The sequence below is a fragment of the Stegodyphus dumicola genome, chromosome 2 (genome assembly GCF_044657685.1).
Source record: "Stegodyphus dumicola isolate Sdum_Otavi_A_Nest chromosome 2, ASM4465768v1".
Classification (NCBI taxonomy): domain Eukaryota; kingdom Metazoa; phylum Arthropoda; class Arachnida; order Araneae; family Eresidae; genus Stegodyphus; species Stegodyphus dumicola.
The window spans coordinates 218,905,278-218,923,252 of NC_140769.1; the positions used below are offsets into that span (position 1 = coordinate 218,905,278).

The 17,975-nt window shown below is 33.2% G+C and overlaps 1 protein-coding gene across 1 annotated transcript in view; it reads right to left on the bottom strand.

Moving 5' to 3' along the window:
• The window catches only part of LOC118202204 (uncharacterized), a 139,469-nt gene that overhangs the window by 13,168 nt on the left and 108,326 nt on the right, over positions 1 to 17,975 (bottom strand). The gene's annotated exons all lie outside the window — the stretch shown is intronic.

The window sequence follows — 17,975 nt, forward strand, 5'->3', positions numbered from 1 at the left end:
GTTACTGATCCCATTACTTGTAGCAATATCTCTGAGCTCATCAAGCATCTTTTTAAGCTTTGTGAACATTCCTGGTGGGATGATGCGTTTTCCGCCTCGTCTAGTACTGGCTAGATCTAGACATGCATGATAAAGATTTACGGCTCTTATATGCGTTTCTTGGCGTACTGTTGCTGCTTTTTCCGGTGGTAAAAGCATACTTTCCGAGTTGACGGACACTGGGCTCGAAGGACGTGTAGTTTGAGCCATGCTGGAAGCTGACTATGAGGGAATTAATATTATAAATTGTGAACAGTTATACTGTGATAAGTTGCACACACTCCTGAGAAATGTCGTACTACAGAGATAATTGAATGGAAATGCTTTCTATACGTAGAGAGCCAATTTTTTTTTTTTTTTTTTTTTTTTTTTTTTAGGATGAATAATACCAGTATTAATTACTAATCAGATTAGATGAGTTAAATATAAAATATATAACAAAAAACAAGTACAAACATAATAATAGAATGTTAAGAACAAATAGATTCTATTCAGTGCAATAAATGAAAAAAGTAACTAATATAAGAATGTAACTTATTAAAAACATTGGTAAAATGAAATGAAAAATGTTAGGTCGAATATATATTAAGTCAACTGCGTTATTCAGCACTTAAGAAAATAAGGAATATTAGGCACCTCAATTCATCTCTTTAAACACTAAGCAATTAACTCTGTTTGTTATTAAACTATGCAATGCATGTGGTATAATTAATCAATTACAAAAGCAAGGAGAATGAGAAGCGGGGACGAAAGAGTAAAAAGTCCTACCTTGGTAGCAGTATTTCTTCCGTAAGTTAGACTATCTCCAAGAGAGAAAATTCTCAATTCTTGTTAAGAAAAGAGTGCGAAAACAATGAAACACTAATCTTATCACACAATATAGAGTCTGTACAAGCTGTTACTAAAATCAAAATTTCACCAAAAGCACTAAAATTGAAGTAGATGACCGATAGAGATGTAAAGTTCACTTTTAAAGTACTCTGGAAGACTTGAGAGGGAATTTCTCTGTCCTGTTTCCGTTTTCTAATTGAAAAAAGAGTGACTGCACAATTGAGGAATATGCACTGTCATAAAAACCGCAAACGTAGTGGGAGAGGCTCTTTGTTCGTAAGAGTCATGGAGGTAGGAAGTAAGAAGGAGTCGCCCTAAACAAGTTTCTCCGTACCCTGCTCTGAAGCACCGGCGATCCCTACGTGGTGACCAAAACATTGGGTCATTTACCATTGAGTTCTATGGGATTTGACGCGTTCGGGTGTAAATATTTTGTAATTACGTCGCAAATATACATATAAATGTATATATTTTCTTTTTCTACAACACTTCAGAGTCCTAAGTATGTGAAAACAACATATTTTTAAACAACATTTAATTCTGAACGGAATTAAATGCTATACTTTTCACAGGACAGTTTTCTCAGAATGGTTTAATTTGAATGAAATATTTTTACAAGTTTTCGTTAATTACATTAGAAAAAAAATTAAGGTAATTCGGTTTTATTCGGTTAAGGTACAAAAATTAAGATCAAAGTTTATTGTATTATTAATATTAAAATTATGCATTATTTCTTTTCTATTTATAGAGCTTCTTCCTAAAATACTTTCTTAAATATGACATGATTTTTTGGCTTCTTTTAAATCGAAAAATGTAAGTCAATTTATAATTAATGCTCTATTCGGTTCATTTTAAATTAGAGAATTATTAGGAATTAAATAGTATTTGACTTTCTCTGAACATTTCTGAAAGGGAATAAAATAAGTTTTTTTTTAAAGTATTATTAACTTGTAACTGAGTTATAAAATGTAAAGGGAATAATTCTTTTAATTATACTTATCAGATTTTTTTTTTTTTTTTTTTTTTTTACCCTTCATTTCAACAATACATATTCCAAAAATCTTTATTATGTTCTTAAGTGCGCATCTCATAGCATTTGCTGTACAATACCTTTTAACAGATTGCTTTCCAATACGAACAATTCTTGCTTAAATAGTTTTATAACGTATTCGTCAACAGGATTTCAATTTATGTTTACAATTCAATATTAAGGTTATTATATATTTAGATAACATTTATAATCATTATAAATTAGATACATTTAATCATTAGATTTCTTCACAGTACTTTCACAGTTGTTTATAAGTGAATAAATTCTTCATTTCAAATACATTTATAAATAATTTAATGAATATTTAAGTATTTTGTTAAAGGCAGATACATGCTTTTTGCAAGCACATGCATAAATACCCATACATATTTCCTATTTATCATTTCGGGCATATGCAAATCTTTAATTTCTGCGCATTCACTATATTTTTCGTGTAAAGTAATTTACACTAATTTAGCATACACCCGAAAGTTTTACATAAAAAATATATATGAATATAATTTGAATGAAAATTATAAGTATTATTTTTAATACCCACTCAAAGGTCAGTTTTTCTTCAAAATTCCTCCACTATGGCATCTCTCTCTTTAGGCAGATAGCCCTTGCATGCGTTACTCTATTTAATAAAAACTTAATCTGACCTATGTGCCTAATTACAAATATTTGAACATACATAATTTTATATTTACATTTAGCCATCAAGTTTCAAACTTTTCAAATCTTCTAGAAAATAAATTTTGGCAGATCTCTTTTAGCAATTTTCTTAAAATCTATATTTTTGTAGTGCGACAGCTTAGAATTTTATAAAACGAATTCATAATCAAAATCGCTGTTGTTAGTTATCGAAAAATAACCAAGATGTGATTTTTGCGTAAATTTCAGTAAACTATACAAATTGCTATTATCCATTACACTATGAATGTTTCTTTCATGCGAGAGTGTCCCTTTTTCGATTTCTATGGAACTGTCGTGTGCCGAAATACTATCAGAATCTTGTCAAGCGAGCTTCTGAATGTAAACAAACAACACCCCGTCTGGTGACCCAAGCTTCAAAGCAGTGCTTCACTTCTAGCGCGGAATGGCCCCTCCTCCCTTTCTTACCTCCATGGTAAGAGTCCTGGGGGGAAAAGGGGAACGTAGTAGATTCCTTCCTTGTGGGGATTGCTGCGGTGGGTAGAAAGGAGAAAATAAGCCAAATTTTATATTTTCTGAACTATTTGACGGAGAATCTTTTAATTTAGAAATCCTTAATCGTCATTTTCCGCTGATTGTTGTCATCTTTTTTTTTTTTTTTTTTTTTCATGAAAAAAGGGCTGTAAAAACTGGAGAAACTGCTTGATGAATGATGAAGAAACCACTAGTACCTTTTGTTATCACCAGCTTTTCTTATCTCTTGCGTTTGACACAGTTGGCCACGTTTCCATGCCCACTACCAAACGCTTGCGCGCGATCGAGAGGTTTTCCCTGCTGCTAAGGTCTTTTGTTTTAGTAGCTCAGTTGTGTAATAAGTTAATATGTAAACACTACGATAGAGCGTGTATGCCTGTGCTTGTATTTAATCACGCTCAACCCCAAGTCAATCTTTAGTTTAAAAACTGGAAGTTAAATTTATTATAAGTAAGGTAAGTAAAGGAAAGTTGTTTTTATACTCTACTTATTTCAACCTAGTTTTTGATTCTGGAATATTGCTTCATTCCATTATAAATAATAGAATTTTCATTTTATCACTTCTTATTAGTATAATAGTCCGCCGTAGAATGCAGCACAATGCAAGGAACTTTGAGTAGGCCTATTATGGGGTGGTTTGGCCATACTATTGTAAAAAATCTCCAGTAGTAGTCGTAGAAATAGTACAGTCCAAATCACCTTTGGAATAGCTTAATTTTAATCCATACTCGTAAATCCGGGTTTCGTTTTTACAAGTTTAAAATGCATTACTTAACAAATTTAAAATAACTTTTTAGCTTTCTGATAGCATAATAAAAGCGACGGGCGCAAACTAAAATGTATATTTAAAGGTGACGAGAAGAAGGAGAAAACAAGTTTAAATTTTAGTTTGTGCGTGCCCATCGCTTTTATTATGGTATATCAGAAAGTTAAAAAATTATTTTAAACTTTTAAGCGCAATTTATAAAAGCTTTTTTTAAATATTTTTTTTTTTAGCGAAAAATGTCTGATGGATATAAAAGAAAACACCAAAGTGGACATGAAAAACGCAAAAAGAAAGAGAAAGTGAGTGAGTCGCTTAGTAAAATTAAAGGTTCTTTATTGAAATATGTTAACATTTCTAAGGAGACAGAAGATAATGCAGATGCGGTAGATATTTCCTCGATCGAGGTTAGACCTAAAGAAGCTGAGGCTTGTTGGGACTCGCAAGAATGTTCAACCAATAAAACTGAGAATGTCATAGAAGACGAGGCTGACGGGGGTTTACGAAATTTTAACGACGCTTCCAAGCAGGTGGTGCCTGAATCACTACCAACAACATCAGCCTCAAGTATTTTCAGTTCTGATCCAGCACGGTGGAACACCATAAGCGCAGATCTTATCGATTACTTCTCTCGTAATCACCCTGTGCAGAAATTGGATATAAATTTTAAGTTATACGCCACTAAATTTGGCGAAATAATGAGATGTCCATCACAAGATTATTTTTTCAGAAAACTGAACAACAATGATATTATAAAAAGGGACTGGTTGATATTTTCCGAATCTACTGGCAAGTTTTTTTGTTATAAATGTATTTTGTTCAAATCGGACCTACCTGGAAATCCAAACCTGTGTAACCAATTCCTTACAGGCTTTAATGACTGGAAAAACGCACATTCGAGAATTTCAAGTCATGAAGTGTCAAAAGAACATTTTGCATCTATTTCTGCTTTAGTGAACTACCAACAAACTAGAAAAATTGATGAGACGTTTGATATTGTCAAGGAAAAAGAAAGCATATATTGGACAACGGTTTTAAGAAGAGTAGTGGAAGTAATTAAGTTTTTGGCCGAAAGGGGACTAGCGTTTAGAGGCGATAATGAAATACATGGTGATCCTAGTAATGGCAATTTTCTTGGGTGTATCGATCTCTTAGCCAAATTTGATCCGTTTCTAGAAGAACATGTAAGAAGATACGGTAATCCAGGCCGCGGAAAAGTATCATATTTATCCTCCGCAACGTATGAAGAACTAATAATTTTACTGGGGTCAAAAGTATTGGAAAAAATAGTTACAGAAATCAAAGAAGCCAAGTATTATGGAATCACTGTGGATTCTACACCTGACGTTAGCCATACGGATCAACTCTCCATAGTTATTAGATATGTCTCAAAATCTGGAGATATATATGAAAGATTTTTGATGTTTGTTAAAATAGAAAAACATGATGCCAAGTATCTTTTTGACACTCTAATTTCAGTTTTAGAAAATCAGGGAATAGACCCAAAATTTTGCAGATGTCAGTCTTATGACAATGCGGCTAATATGAGCGGAGTGTATTCGGGAGTACAAACTAGATTTAGGGAAATCAACAGCGCAGCCACTTGGGTACCATGTGGAGCTCATAGTCTTAATCTAGTTGGCACAGCGGCGGCAGAAAGCTGCTTAGAAGCTGTAAAATTTTTTGAAATTTTGCAATCGCTCTACAATTTCTTTGCAGCGTCCCCTCAAAGATGGTCTAAACTAAGGTCTTTGGGAAGTAAAATTTCTGTAAAAAGACTTTCAGAGACCAGATGGTCAGCACGTTATGAGGCTGTAAAAACATTATGTGCCCATTATGATGATATACGTGGTATTCTTACAAATATTTCAACTAGTGAAGGTATGAAACCTACAACAGTGATTGAGGCACAAACCTTAATCCATCAAATGAATACTTTGGAGATGGTATTACTCACAGTTATTTGGGAAGATCTAAAACACGTCGATATTGTAAATAAATCTCTTCAAGAACCTGGCATCGAGTTTAACACGATGGTGCGACTTTACGACAGTTTAATTCAATATTTATCTCACTGCAGAACTGAGGACATGTATAATAGCTATTATCTTAAGGCAAAAGCCCTTGCACCAGATTCAGAATTTAAAGAATCCGAAACTAGAGTTCGTAAGAGAAAACGACAGTTCGATGAAGGGCCAGATGAGACTCCCTCTCGCAGTGCCAAAGATTCCTTTAAGATTAATGTTTTTTTTATTGTTCTGGATGTGCTTTGCGCTGAAATGACAAAGAGACGCACTGCGTATACCAGCCTTTATGACACATTTAGTTTTCTTACGGATAATACACTGACCGAGGACATTATCAAGGTTAAGGCTCAAGCTCTGGTAAAAATGTATCCGTCTGACTTAGAAGAAAACTTTGTTGATGAGTATTTGATTTTTTCAAATTTGTACCCCAAAACCACCTCTATAACGGATCTCATCAAATTACAAATAAAGGATAAACTTGTGTCAAGTTTCCCAAATGTTAATATTGCATTGCGCATATACCTTTCGATATTGGGTTCGAATGCAGAAGGAGAAAGATCATTCTCCAAGTTGAAGCTTATAAAAAATTTTATGCGTTCAACTATGGGTCAAGAGAGAACTTCGTCACTGGGCCTTCTGTGTATTGAAAGTGATGTCGCTCGCGGCATTAATTTTGAAGATATAATACACGAATTCGCTGTGTCAAAATCCCAAAAAAAGGAGTTATTTTAGGATCTACTTAGTAAACCAAACGTTTTGTATTCGTATTTTTTGTGTATTTGTATTTACATATATTATTTTGACCTTCACTATATAATAATATAAAAATGTTTATAAGTTTTTGGGGTATTTTTATTTCAATATATTTTTTTTCAAAGCCCTAAGACCTTTGGCCTTCGTAGGCCCTTTGGCCTTCGTAGGCCCTAGGCACGTGCCTACTGTGCCTAATTGGTAATCTGGCCCTGTGTTTCGAAATTTGGCCTCGCTATGTGGAGTAAAAGTAAACCATACAACTTCTTACCATACTCAGTGTAATGGGAAAATTGAACGTTTACACTGTATTTTAAAAACAAATATTAGATGTTATAACTCTCTTCATTGGACCGAAACATTACCAACAGTTTTTATGGTTTTGCGAGCTGCTCTACGTGAGGCCTGTAAGTATACAATAGCTGAAATGGTTTATGGCAAAACTATTAAATTACCTGGCAAATTTTTTGAAGAATCAAACATGCCAATGCCTAATGATAATTTTGTAAGTAATCTTCGAAATCAGATGGCTCTCTTAAAGCCCTATCAATTCATATCCAAGTGTAAACGAAATATTTTCATCCCAAAAGATTTGTACACATGCTCACATGTGTTTCTGCGGGTTGAGAGAGTAAAAACACCTTTGGAGCCCCCATATGAAGGACCCTTTTTGGTACTGCAAAGAAACTCGAAATATTTTCTTCTATCACTTAAAAATAAACAAGTTAGTATCTTTGTGGATAGGTGAAAACCAGCTTATGTGTTACAATCTAATGAACTTTTGTCTCCAACTTCAAAAAGTGATCATACATCTGTGCCAAGTCAGCAACTAGAACAACCTAAAAAATCAACACGCTATGGAAGACAAGTAAAACTTCCAGTCCGTTTCAATGACGTTATTGACTCTTCTTGAATTTATAACTCTTTCATATTAATTTAAAACTTAACAATGTTTTTCTTGTGTACATAATTTCAATTTATATATTTGTATCAGTGTTATTTGTATAGGTATTTTTATCTTCTCTCCCACCATGTTTTCAGAGTAACGTAACTTTGTTACTGGTAGGGAAGTGATGTAGGTAACACTTATTATTGGTCATAATAACTACAACTACTTCTACTAGATAATAACTACTACTTTCATTTCACCTATAGTTTCAGTTTAGTTTTGAAGGTTGTCATGGCTGAAATCAGCAAGGAGTTAGCGAGCGCTACAAAGAATAGTAAAGATGTTATATATGAAAAAATTGATTCTTGCTTTTGTTTTTTGCCGTTTAAATTATTATAAGAAAGAACTTTGCAAGCAACTACAAGTTATTAAAAAATGAACCTATCCCAGGCTCATACAGGATTAAGCAGCAACTATTGGTCATTTTCAAGAGCAAAAAAATGTTAAAATGGAAAAAGATGAATCTGTTGAAGATACGAAGGTACTACTTTGGTAGACGGTTGCACGGATTTTGGCGATTTTTTGGCGAGTAATACGACTTATGGTAAACCCATTTCTGGATAAGTTATTTATGGTAACCGATACTTTGTTGTCATTTTATTTTAAAAATAATGCGTTTTATTATGCATAAAATCAGTGTTTTAAATATTATTTATGTCTTCTAAATATTAAAAATCAATTTAATTTTGCATTTTTATTTGAAATAAAAATTGTATTGTTTATGATATTTTATGAAATTTTATTCTGTGGATGATGTAACAATGACGTCACCTTACTTTAAAAGTAATTAGTTTTAATATATATAAATTTAATCTAATGTTTTAAACATTATTTATGGCTGTTAAATATTAAAATACAATTTAATTTTGCATTTTTTTAAAAATGCATTTTATTATGTATGATTATTTAAATAATTCTAAGTCTAGGCGTGATGTAATCAGCTCTCTGATTGGTTATAGAATACTTGTGCATTAACGAGCTGTAATCAGCTCACTGATTGGTTACTGAAAATTTGTGCATTACCGCGCCATTTTAAAATTTAATTCATATCTTCGAATTCCCTCAAAGATGTCTGTTTCAAAGATGAATGTTGTTATTGGTAAGTACCAAGAATTATTGGTATCGAAATAAAAAATTGTCTTTTGTACTTCAGGGAGGGGCAGTTAAAGGATCTTCGAAATCTTAAAAACAGTACCTATTATTGTTTTTTAGTCCAAAGGGATTTGAATCCCGAAGGACTATTAGTTTTGTTTTGGCATTTTGCGTCGGACGGATAAATGTCGGTTCACTTTTCAAACTGTTGCCATAAAATGTTAGAGTCCTGCATTATATTTGAAGAAATTAAATAATGAAAATCTGCGTAAATGTATGTATATTTCTCACATTGTCATAAAATAACGGTACATAGAGTCATCGAATTTTGAATAACGTAATCCTCCAACGAATATGAGCATGTGGAAGACCAAATTTGAAATTTGTTTTATGATCGATTTCCTATTTTTTAAAACTTTGACGAATTTTTGATTAACAAACTCAAGGATTTCAAAGCGAGCAATGGCAACGTTGTGCAGAAAAAACATTTTTATCTTCAGCGCGTGAGTCTCTGTATCGGAAATTCTAAAGATATGCTCGTTTTAAAACTATTTTGCGTTATTGCTGTTGCACTGGATCTTATGGTTTAAGTGCGAGGAACATGATATTTAATAAAGAAAGGTAACACACAAAATGTTAAAAAACGCCCCTTTGGACGTAATTTAAAATCTGAAACATTTCAGATTTTTTTTTTTCAATTTTTTTTTTTGTTATTTTTAATCTTCATTATCCATTAATTTGGCTCTAAATTGCTTTATCTATTTATAATTTTTTTTGTTTTTTAAATTTTTTTTAATCTTGCCCTTTACATAACATTTTTAAAATTTTTTTCATTGATATCTAAATTACGATTCCGATTTTTTTTCGTGGTACTTATCAATAAACGAGAGGTTAAATGACTAAAAAAATGTAAGTACATGTTTTTCTTTTATTTTATAATTGTATACCTCAATTTTCGTTAAAATTTAATACACTATTTTCAAAACTTGCTGAGATAATTATTGGCACATATGTTTTAACGTTAATTATATTCTATATAACGTATTTTAAAGTATTTGAATTTAGTAATATTTTTAATCTTTTAAATGTTGGTATAATGTTTTAAATTCGATATTCAATTTTAGTAATATTTTAATCTATTTAAACATTGGCACAATGTTTTTATAGCGGTGTTTTTATTCTCTTTCTTTGCTATATGAAAGTAATAATAACCTTACTTTAGTATTTTATACTCATAGTAAATGTATTTATTTATACTTGCCTGCCATCTTAAAAAACGACATTTTCAACAAAAAATTAATCCTAATGTATATTAGGAAAACAACATTAGGTTGCCATTCCAGAGTCATCTACAACGCGCTAAAGTGGTTGGTGAACTCCTTCATACTGATTTTTGCGTAACTGTGGAACAAGAATCCATACGTGGTTCTCGATATTACATATGCTTTACAGATGATTTCTCTATGTACAGAAAAATTGATTTTCCTAAAAACTAATCTTCTATAAGCGGGGTAAGGTGGCGCCAAACTATTTTGGCCTTCAAAACTTGGCGAATTTTTTGGCGGCAATGAGAACACTAAGATATGATTTTTAAACGTAAACGGAATAGAAACTTTTAAGTTTTGTAGTAGTGAACTGCAATTATTTTGTGTAAACAGAATAGTAAAATGAGATGATAAGATATTAGACGAGTAAAACAAAGTCCATCAGCTTTGCAAGTAAAAACATAGTCCTTTCTATGTAATTCATGACAAAGTAGTATAAAGAATAATAAAATAATAAATTGTATAACACTAAGACTTTAAATTTATCAACCAAATAAATTCACTAACAACGGATGCATCATGAACTCACTAAAATATACAAGTTACTATCGTCGTAGAATTCAACACACTAAACAACTTAACATTAAACATTCCACATCTTTCGATTGCCACATGCAAAAAAACAAAAATAAAGAAATCTGAAATGTTTCAGATTTTAAATTACGTCCAAAGGGCCGTTTTTTTAACGTTTTGTGTGTTACCTTTATTTATTAAATATCATGTTCTTTGCACTTAAACCATAAAATTCAGTTCAATAGCAATGTCGCAAAATAATTTTAAAATGAGCATATCTTTAGAATTTCCGATACACAGTTCGACGCGCTGGAAATTTTTTTTTTTTTTTTTTTTTTTTTTTTTTTTTTTTTTTAGGCGATGAGAACTTTGGCGAACGCCGTTTCCTTCAGTCCGTGAGGGTTTTCTATTCACTGCTTGCCAGCACACTTGCAATCAGATATTATTATTGTATATTATATTATACTACTTAATGAAACTTAATAAGCAATCTTTACTTCTATCTGGCACAACCTTAGGCACTTATTACTTCCCCTTTCAATCTCACAAAACACCCATTTTCCTTCAATTTCAACAATACCACCAAGCATACCCATATCATTCTCGCAAAATTCCACGCACACTTCTCTACAGAAACAATTCGAATCGGCTGCAGTACTATTGCTAATTCCTAAATCGGAAATCTAGTAGTCAACTGGAAGTCGATTCAGTCAGTAGTAAGAAATTAATAAAATTTCACCCATACTCAAACGACTTTCAGCAAACCAGATACCCTTCCTTACACTCCGTTTCACAAAATGTTCATTTTCACCAGATTTCTTACACCGCCATTCAAACTTATCTGTAATATCCTTCCTTTCACACATTCTCATTTCATTCTCACGTGTTGGACATTCATACTTATCTGCAATTAATCCTACACTCATACACTATTCAAACAACTCTTTTGGATGATCACATAAAAGCAATAAAAATTTGGAATTTAGAGAGGGCCATGGGATCCAGATATTAAGCAACACTGTTTCACACAAGATACAAGATAGAATGAAGCTGAACATACAAAATGGTATGAAGTACCGCAAATATTTTTGCAAATTTCCCCCTTTTTTGGATTAAAGAACTCTGATTCGTCCATAAATGTCACATGACATGTCTCATGATCTCTCAATTCTCTGAGACAAAATAATCTGTGATTGAAACTGTGTACTTCTCATATTATTGCTAAAGTCCTAGCTAGTAACTTTTACCGCCTTACCAAAATGTCGCCAAACTACATGTTACCATATTCCAAAGATTAGCCGAACTTTTTTAGAGGATTTTTGATGGATTGTGGATTTTTCAGGATAAAACTTGTTGTGAAAAATGTAAGATATCATGCAAAGGTATCTTACATTTGGGAAAGCCAAGCAAAGGTGAGATTTTCCGGCTTTGTTTTTAAAATTACATCCTTTTAACCTTAATCATTTTCATCAATCATTTATTAATAGTTATTTCTTTTAAAATCGTGTATAATAGTCATAAATTTATTTCTATTATCCACGATTTCTGGTGAAATCAAGATGGCCGCCATTTTTGAAACACGGAGTTTCGTCGAAAATCTGGATGGCAACCATTTTTCAAAACAATGTATTTCATGTGTTTTGGCGCCAAAACAAATTTGTCAAACTTTAAAGGTGGGCTATACTGAAGCTTTTCCGGAAAAAAAAAAAAAAAGTATACTATAACTTCGTATTTAAAGAAAACCTAAATTATCTTTTAACTGAGTTGAAATGTTAGGTTCATAATGTTCTGCACGAGATTTTTTTACTTATAAATCTACTTTTGTGTGTTGTGTGGTAGTGTTAGCATTTAACGCAACGAGTTATCTCTCACAAATGTATTATTAAGATACCAAACGATTGAAAATGATCATTACCAAACGATTGAAAATATTGAATGCATGATTTAAAAATTATAACCGTAACTTCTGAAAATACAGAAAAGAATTCTTTTGCTTAAAGAATGTTTTGATTATTGATGAGTATCTAATTCGGTGCTTACTGCAGAATGGATGAGTATCTGAATCTGGATTTTTTTTATCAGTTGGAGGGAAGAGGTAAAAAAAAGCGTCATTGAGTGGTGTATGGAGAAAAGTTTGATTGCAATATCGTATAAGTGCTCCATTTGTGAAACTGATATGAAACTAGTAGAGGGAAAGAACCATAGAGACGGCTTTGAGTGGATGTGTAGAGTTACTGATGGCGAATGTAAGCATCGAATTTCAAGGTCTGTTCGAAAGAACTCGTTTGCGAAGAGTAAATTTAGCATGTGCTATGTTTTGCGAGTTACCTATATGTGGTTGGGTAAGTGCGGGAATGATTTTTTACGAATGGAATTATGTATTGCTAAAAATACGGTGACAGATTGGAAAAGTTTTTGTAGGGAAGTATGTATGGAGTTATGCTTGAAGGAGAATGTGATGTTGGTTGGGGAAGGCGTAATTGTAGAAACTGACAAAAGTAAGTTTGGCAAGCAAAAGTATTATAGAGTGAAAAGAGTCGAAGGAAGATGGGTTTTGGGTTTGATTGAGAGAGAGACGGATAAATGCGTGTTTAGAGTTGTTGAAAACAGAGGTGCCGAAACATTGTTGGAAATCATTAAAGAGCATGTTCTACCAGGATCGACTGTTATATCGGATTGCTGGAAGACATACGACTGTCTCGAGTTCTAAGGATATGCGCACCTGAAAGTCAATCATAGCTTGCGTTTTAAAGATCCAGAGACAGGTGCGCATAGACATCCAGAGACAGGCTATTGTATTGAGGGAACTTGGGCAGCAATTAAAAGAAGTTTCCGTGGTTCTCGAAGGCAAAAGAACAGTTTGATTCCTATCTTGCAGAAACATTTGGAGAAGGAAACACAAGAAATCTGACGCCAGCCAATTGATGCATATATTTCTCAGTGAGATCACAGCCATATATTCTGTGAAAGAAGAGGACTGAAGGTAAGTTTCATTTATTATTATTGACTTAAGTAAAGTATTGGTTGCTTGTCAAATGTGGCAGTTTGGATGTTCGGTAGTGGCTTTATTCTGGTAGCTTTATTTTTGTTTTGTATCATTTTTCTAGACACTTTTTTTTACAACTCGAATCAATGGAGTTGGTTACGCGCGAGTTTCTGCAATTTTCTGATTTTTTTTAAAGCATGAGATTTCTGAGTATATGAGCAATGCTGAGTTTATTAAATGTCTGATTTCTTTTAAGCGAAAATAAATCGACGTGTACATGGCCAAAGCCAATATAGTGCGCGATGCCGAGTTTGTGAAATTCTCTGATGTTTTTTAAGTGAAAATAGATTGATGTGTACATGGGGAAAGCCAATGTGGTGCGCAAAGCCGAGGTTGTGCGCGATGCCGAGTTTGCGCAATTCTCTGATGTTTTTTAAAGTGAAAATAGATCGATGTGCACATGGGCAAAGCCAATATGGTGCGCAACGCCGAGTTTGTGCAATTCTCTGATGTTTTTTTAAGTGAAAATAGATCGATGTGCACATGGGCAAAGCCAATGTGGTGCGCAATGCCGAGGATGTGCGCCATGCCGAGTTTGTGCAATTCTCTTATGTTTTTTAAATGAAAATAAATCGATGTGTACATGGACAAAGGCAATGTGGGGCGCAATGCCGAGTTTGTGCAATTCTCTGATGTTTTTTTAAGTGAGAATAGATCGACGTGCACATGGGCAAAGCCAATGTGGTGCGCAATGCCGTGGCAGCTTTTTAAGCGGTCTTTCAAGACATACATCCTGATGTCATACGGATTCTTAAAGCCAATAATTTAATTTTATGCCATGTATATTTAAAAATAAAATTAAATGATAGTATTTTTTACGATTTAAGTGACAAATATAATTTTATTCATTAGTAAAAGGCCATCCTGAAAAAGTTTGAAATATAAGAAGAATTACGAAGTCACGACAAAGAAACAAAGCTAGCAAAATGGGACTATCGAATGAATTTTCGTTAAGAAAACGGGTACCTTTCCGTTTCGCCGGCGCAAATCTCGCCAAGCAGACTTTATTGGCGACATGATGCAGTATACACATAAAAAATGTTAACAAATATTAGTTCTAAGAATTTTTTATTTTGAAGGCATAAACATTGTAATATCGTTTAAAATTTTATAAAAAGCCAATAAATAAAGGCAATAAATTTGTAAAAAGTCATTAATTTAAGAATTTACTATGCTTTTATGGTTCAACATCCTGATTCGCTGGTTCATATCACGTGTCCCCAAGTGATCTCATCTCACGTAAACTCCGCTACAAAAATTATCTGCATTAATTTCAAGTTAAATCTTAATTTGGAATACAAGTTTAAAATGCAAGAATTATTTCAATTCGTATGACTAGCTTACTCAGAAATTATGTAAAACCGCAGTGCTTTACTTCGCTAGTGCATTCTGATTAGAACTGATGAATTTAACCCTTGACTTTGTTTTTTCCATAGTTTTGCCTTCGGGTGAGCGGTGTGATTGCATCCTAATTGACTTAATTACCTCGAATGGCCTTAGGGCATAAAATTGAGCTATCTGGTAAAAATTCTATGTCATTTTATGTACATAGAACCTATTAGAAAAGTACCTATTATTCTATTTTCATTTTTCACATACAAAATTTTCCACAATTAAAAAATCCTTAATTTGTTTCAGATATCAGAATGATCATTTCAATTGCACATAATTTTTACTTTTATGGATGACCTTATCAAAGAATTCATTTATTATCACATGAAATCTAAAAACGACTCATTTAGGATATTTGTTATATGTTATTATTCATGCTCCTTAGATAAAAACGGTACTTTTCCGTTTTGTCGGTGGCCTTAGGACATAAAATTGAGCTATCTGGTAAAAATTCTATGCAATTTTACCCCAGTATTGAAAGAAACAATCTGATAAGAAATGGCTGCGATTTGTTTTGAAAATGAGGCGTAAAATGTTACCAGAGAGGATACTCCGTTTGATATCAGTTGTACCACTATTGGCGACTTTATCGCCTGCGCCGGCAAAACGGAAAAGTAGCAAAAAACTTAATAAATTAAGATATACTTGCAGAGGTGTCTTCGACTTATGATGCAAAAAACGTTGCAGAAATCCTGCCGTAAATCGGGGACTTAGTTTATTTATGATATGTTTGATATTTTTTTTTGGTAATTTAGGCTAATATGCATTTAAAAATATATAAACATGCGTAACATTCATTGAAATTTATTTGTATACAATCCATATGCAGTACATACATACGGTACATTCGCTATATAACACGCACCCTTTTCTTTACGAAGAAACCTGAAACATACAAGTGCGATGCTCTTATCTTTTGAAGTCATTCATTCGAAGATTTTTGCCAGGCTTTCGAACAACGATATACTGAACTGACAAAGTCATAAGGAGAACAATATGTGCGTGTGTGGAGAAATGTGTGTGTGTGTGTGTGATTATGGCAAAGCCTCGAGGGCTATCTCGAGGGATCCTCGAGGGAGGGATGCCTTCGTGGAGGACTTTCTAAGGGAAACTGGCTCGTATACACGTTACACATGGGGAAAACCACGAAAACACCCATGCAGCCAGCCCGTTCGCGGGATTCGAACCTCGGACCGAACTACCAGTGTTCAGCGACTTTACCGCTCGGCCGCTGGTGGGCGTGTGGAGAAATGATTGATAAAGTAAATAATTCTGCAAAAAGGGTGAGTTGTATTCAGTGAAGTTATGCACGAGTATGTTATTCTACGGTTTTGTGAAAAAGGAGGACATTATTTGAGGTAAGAATGCACTTCTGACCTGAATGAATTCATGGAATTAGCAGTTAGATGTTTTCTTTTTATGTAGTCATTTGAAGCCATGGCTTTGAAGTGAAAATCGAACGCATGGAAGGAAAAGGAGGCCAAATGCGTCATGCCAATCTAGAAATGTGTGAGTGGATAATAAAAGCATGTAATAAAATTAAACCAGATATAATTCAAAAGACCTTAAAAAAATATTGTGCTATCTAATAACCTAGATGGAACGGAAGGTGACTCTATGGATCAGAGTAACAGTGATAGTGAATACGAAAGAGAATTCGATGGTGCGCCTAAAGATATAACGGAGGCCGATTAACGACGAACTTTTCATGTTGTACGATAAAGAAAAGTTAAGTTTTTGTTGTACCGATAAGAAAAGTTTTATTAATCACAAGGTATCTCATTTCTTTTCAACAAACAGTATTCAGGTACATTTAGAAAAATCATTTTTATATGCTCATCTTTTCCTTATTTTTAAATCTGCAACATTGCAAACGTGTCGCATTGTGTCGACCTCAATGTCGCAGTAACGTTGTAGGAATATATAATAATTAAAAAAAGTGTTCTATATAAATAAAACGTGGTTATGGAAGTATTGCATCATTTATAATGTGGCGCTAAGTACCACGCATGGAAGGAAGTAATTATTTTGTGAATAATTTCGACAAAAAGCTGAAAACGATGAAAGTGCTGCAGTAAAATGCATAAAATCAATTTTCCCCCCCATTATCTTTTAACGTTAAAAACAACAAAATGTGGATTATATCTACCAAATAAACCTGACTCCCTAAATTAAAATTTCTAAGCAGTGAGACAAAAACAAGATGACTTTTGATAATGGCCCTTGCTTCCGCACTCTTTTTTGTAATACAAATAAAAGTTAATCTACTGCCAGTATTTCTTTTTGTTCATACCATTTAAATTAGGCTTTTATTATTACATATTAATTATTACTGATATCATTCACTTCAATGTACAATGAATAGTGCTTACCTGAAAACGTAGCACAGACGATGTGTTTCGTTAACAAAACTAAAAAAATTATCGTAAAAATCCTTAAGACAAACAAACGCGATGCAGACAACAAACTCTTTCGTCAGTCTCTCTTGATAACACGAGATACGGTAGAATGTCAATCCATTCACCACAGAATATAGTTCAATGATTTCAAAGTACCACATCAATAAAAACACGCTAAAAACTGTTACTATTTTTAATAAAAAAGAAGTAACTAAAATTGCAAGCTATAAGTATAAAAGAATCATTTATTTAGAAAGGTTCACTGAAACACATAGCAATGAATCGGGGAAGGGAAGTCAGAACTCAAGAATACCTCCCATTAAAGAAGAATTACGCAAGCAAGGTCAAGAAAGGTCAGGGTGGGGAGAACTGCGAATTTCTTGTCGTCACATTAAACGTTTGCTGCGACGTGTATGTGACATCCGTACGACATTCATATCCACATCACAATGCGACATTTCTGTGACGTTGTGCCGTGGTCACAAATGTAATGTGAAGAAAATGCAACATTGAGAGGTCAATGTCATAGCAACTAAGTGTGCTGTATGGGTAGGTTTTGGCTATTGTGACTACTTGTATATTCTTGTATCACATAAATGAGTTAGCACAATATCTCTCAAATATTTGTTTT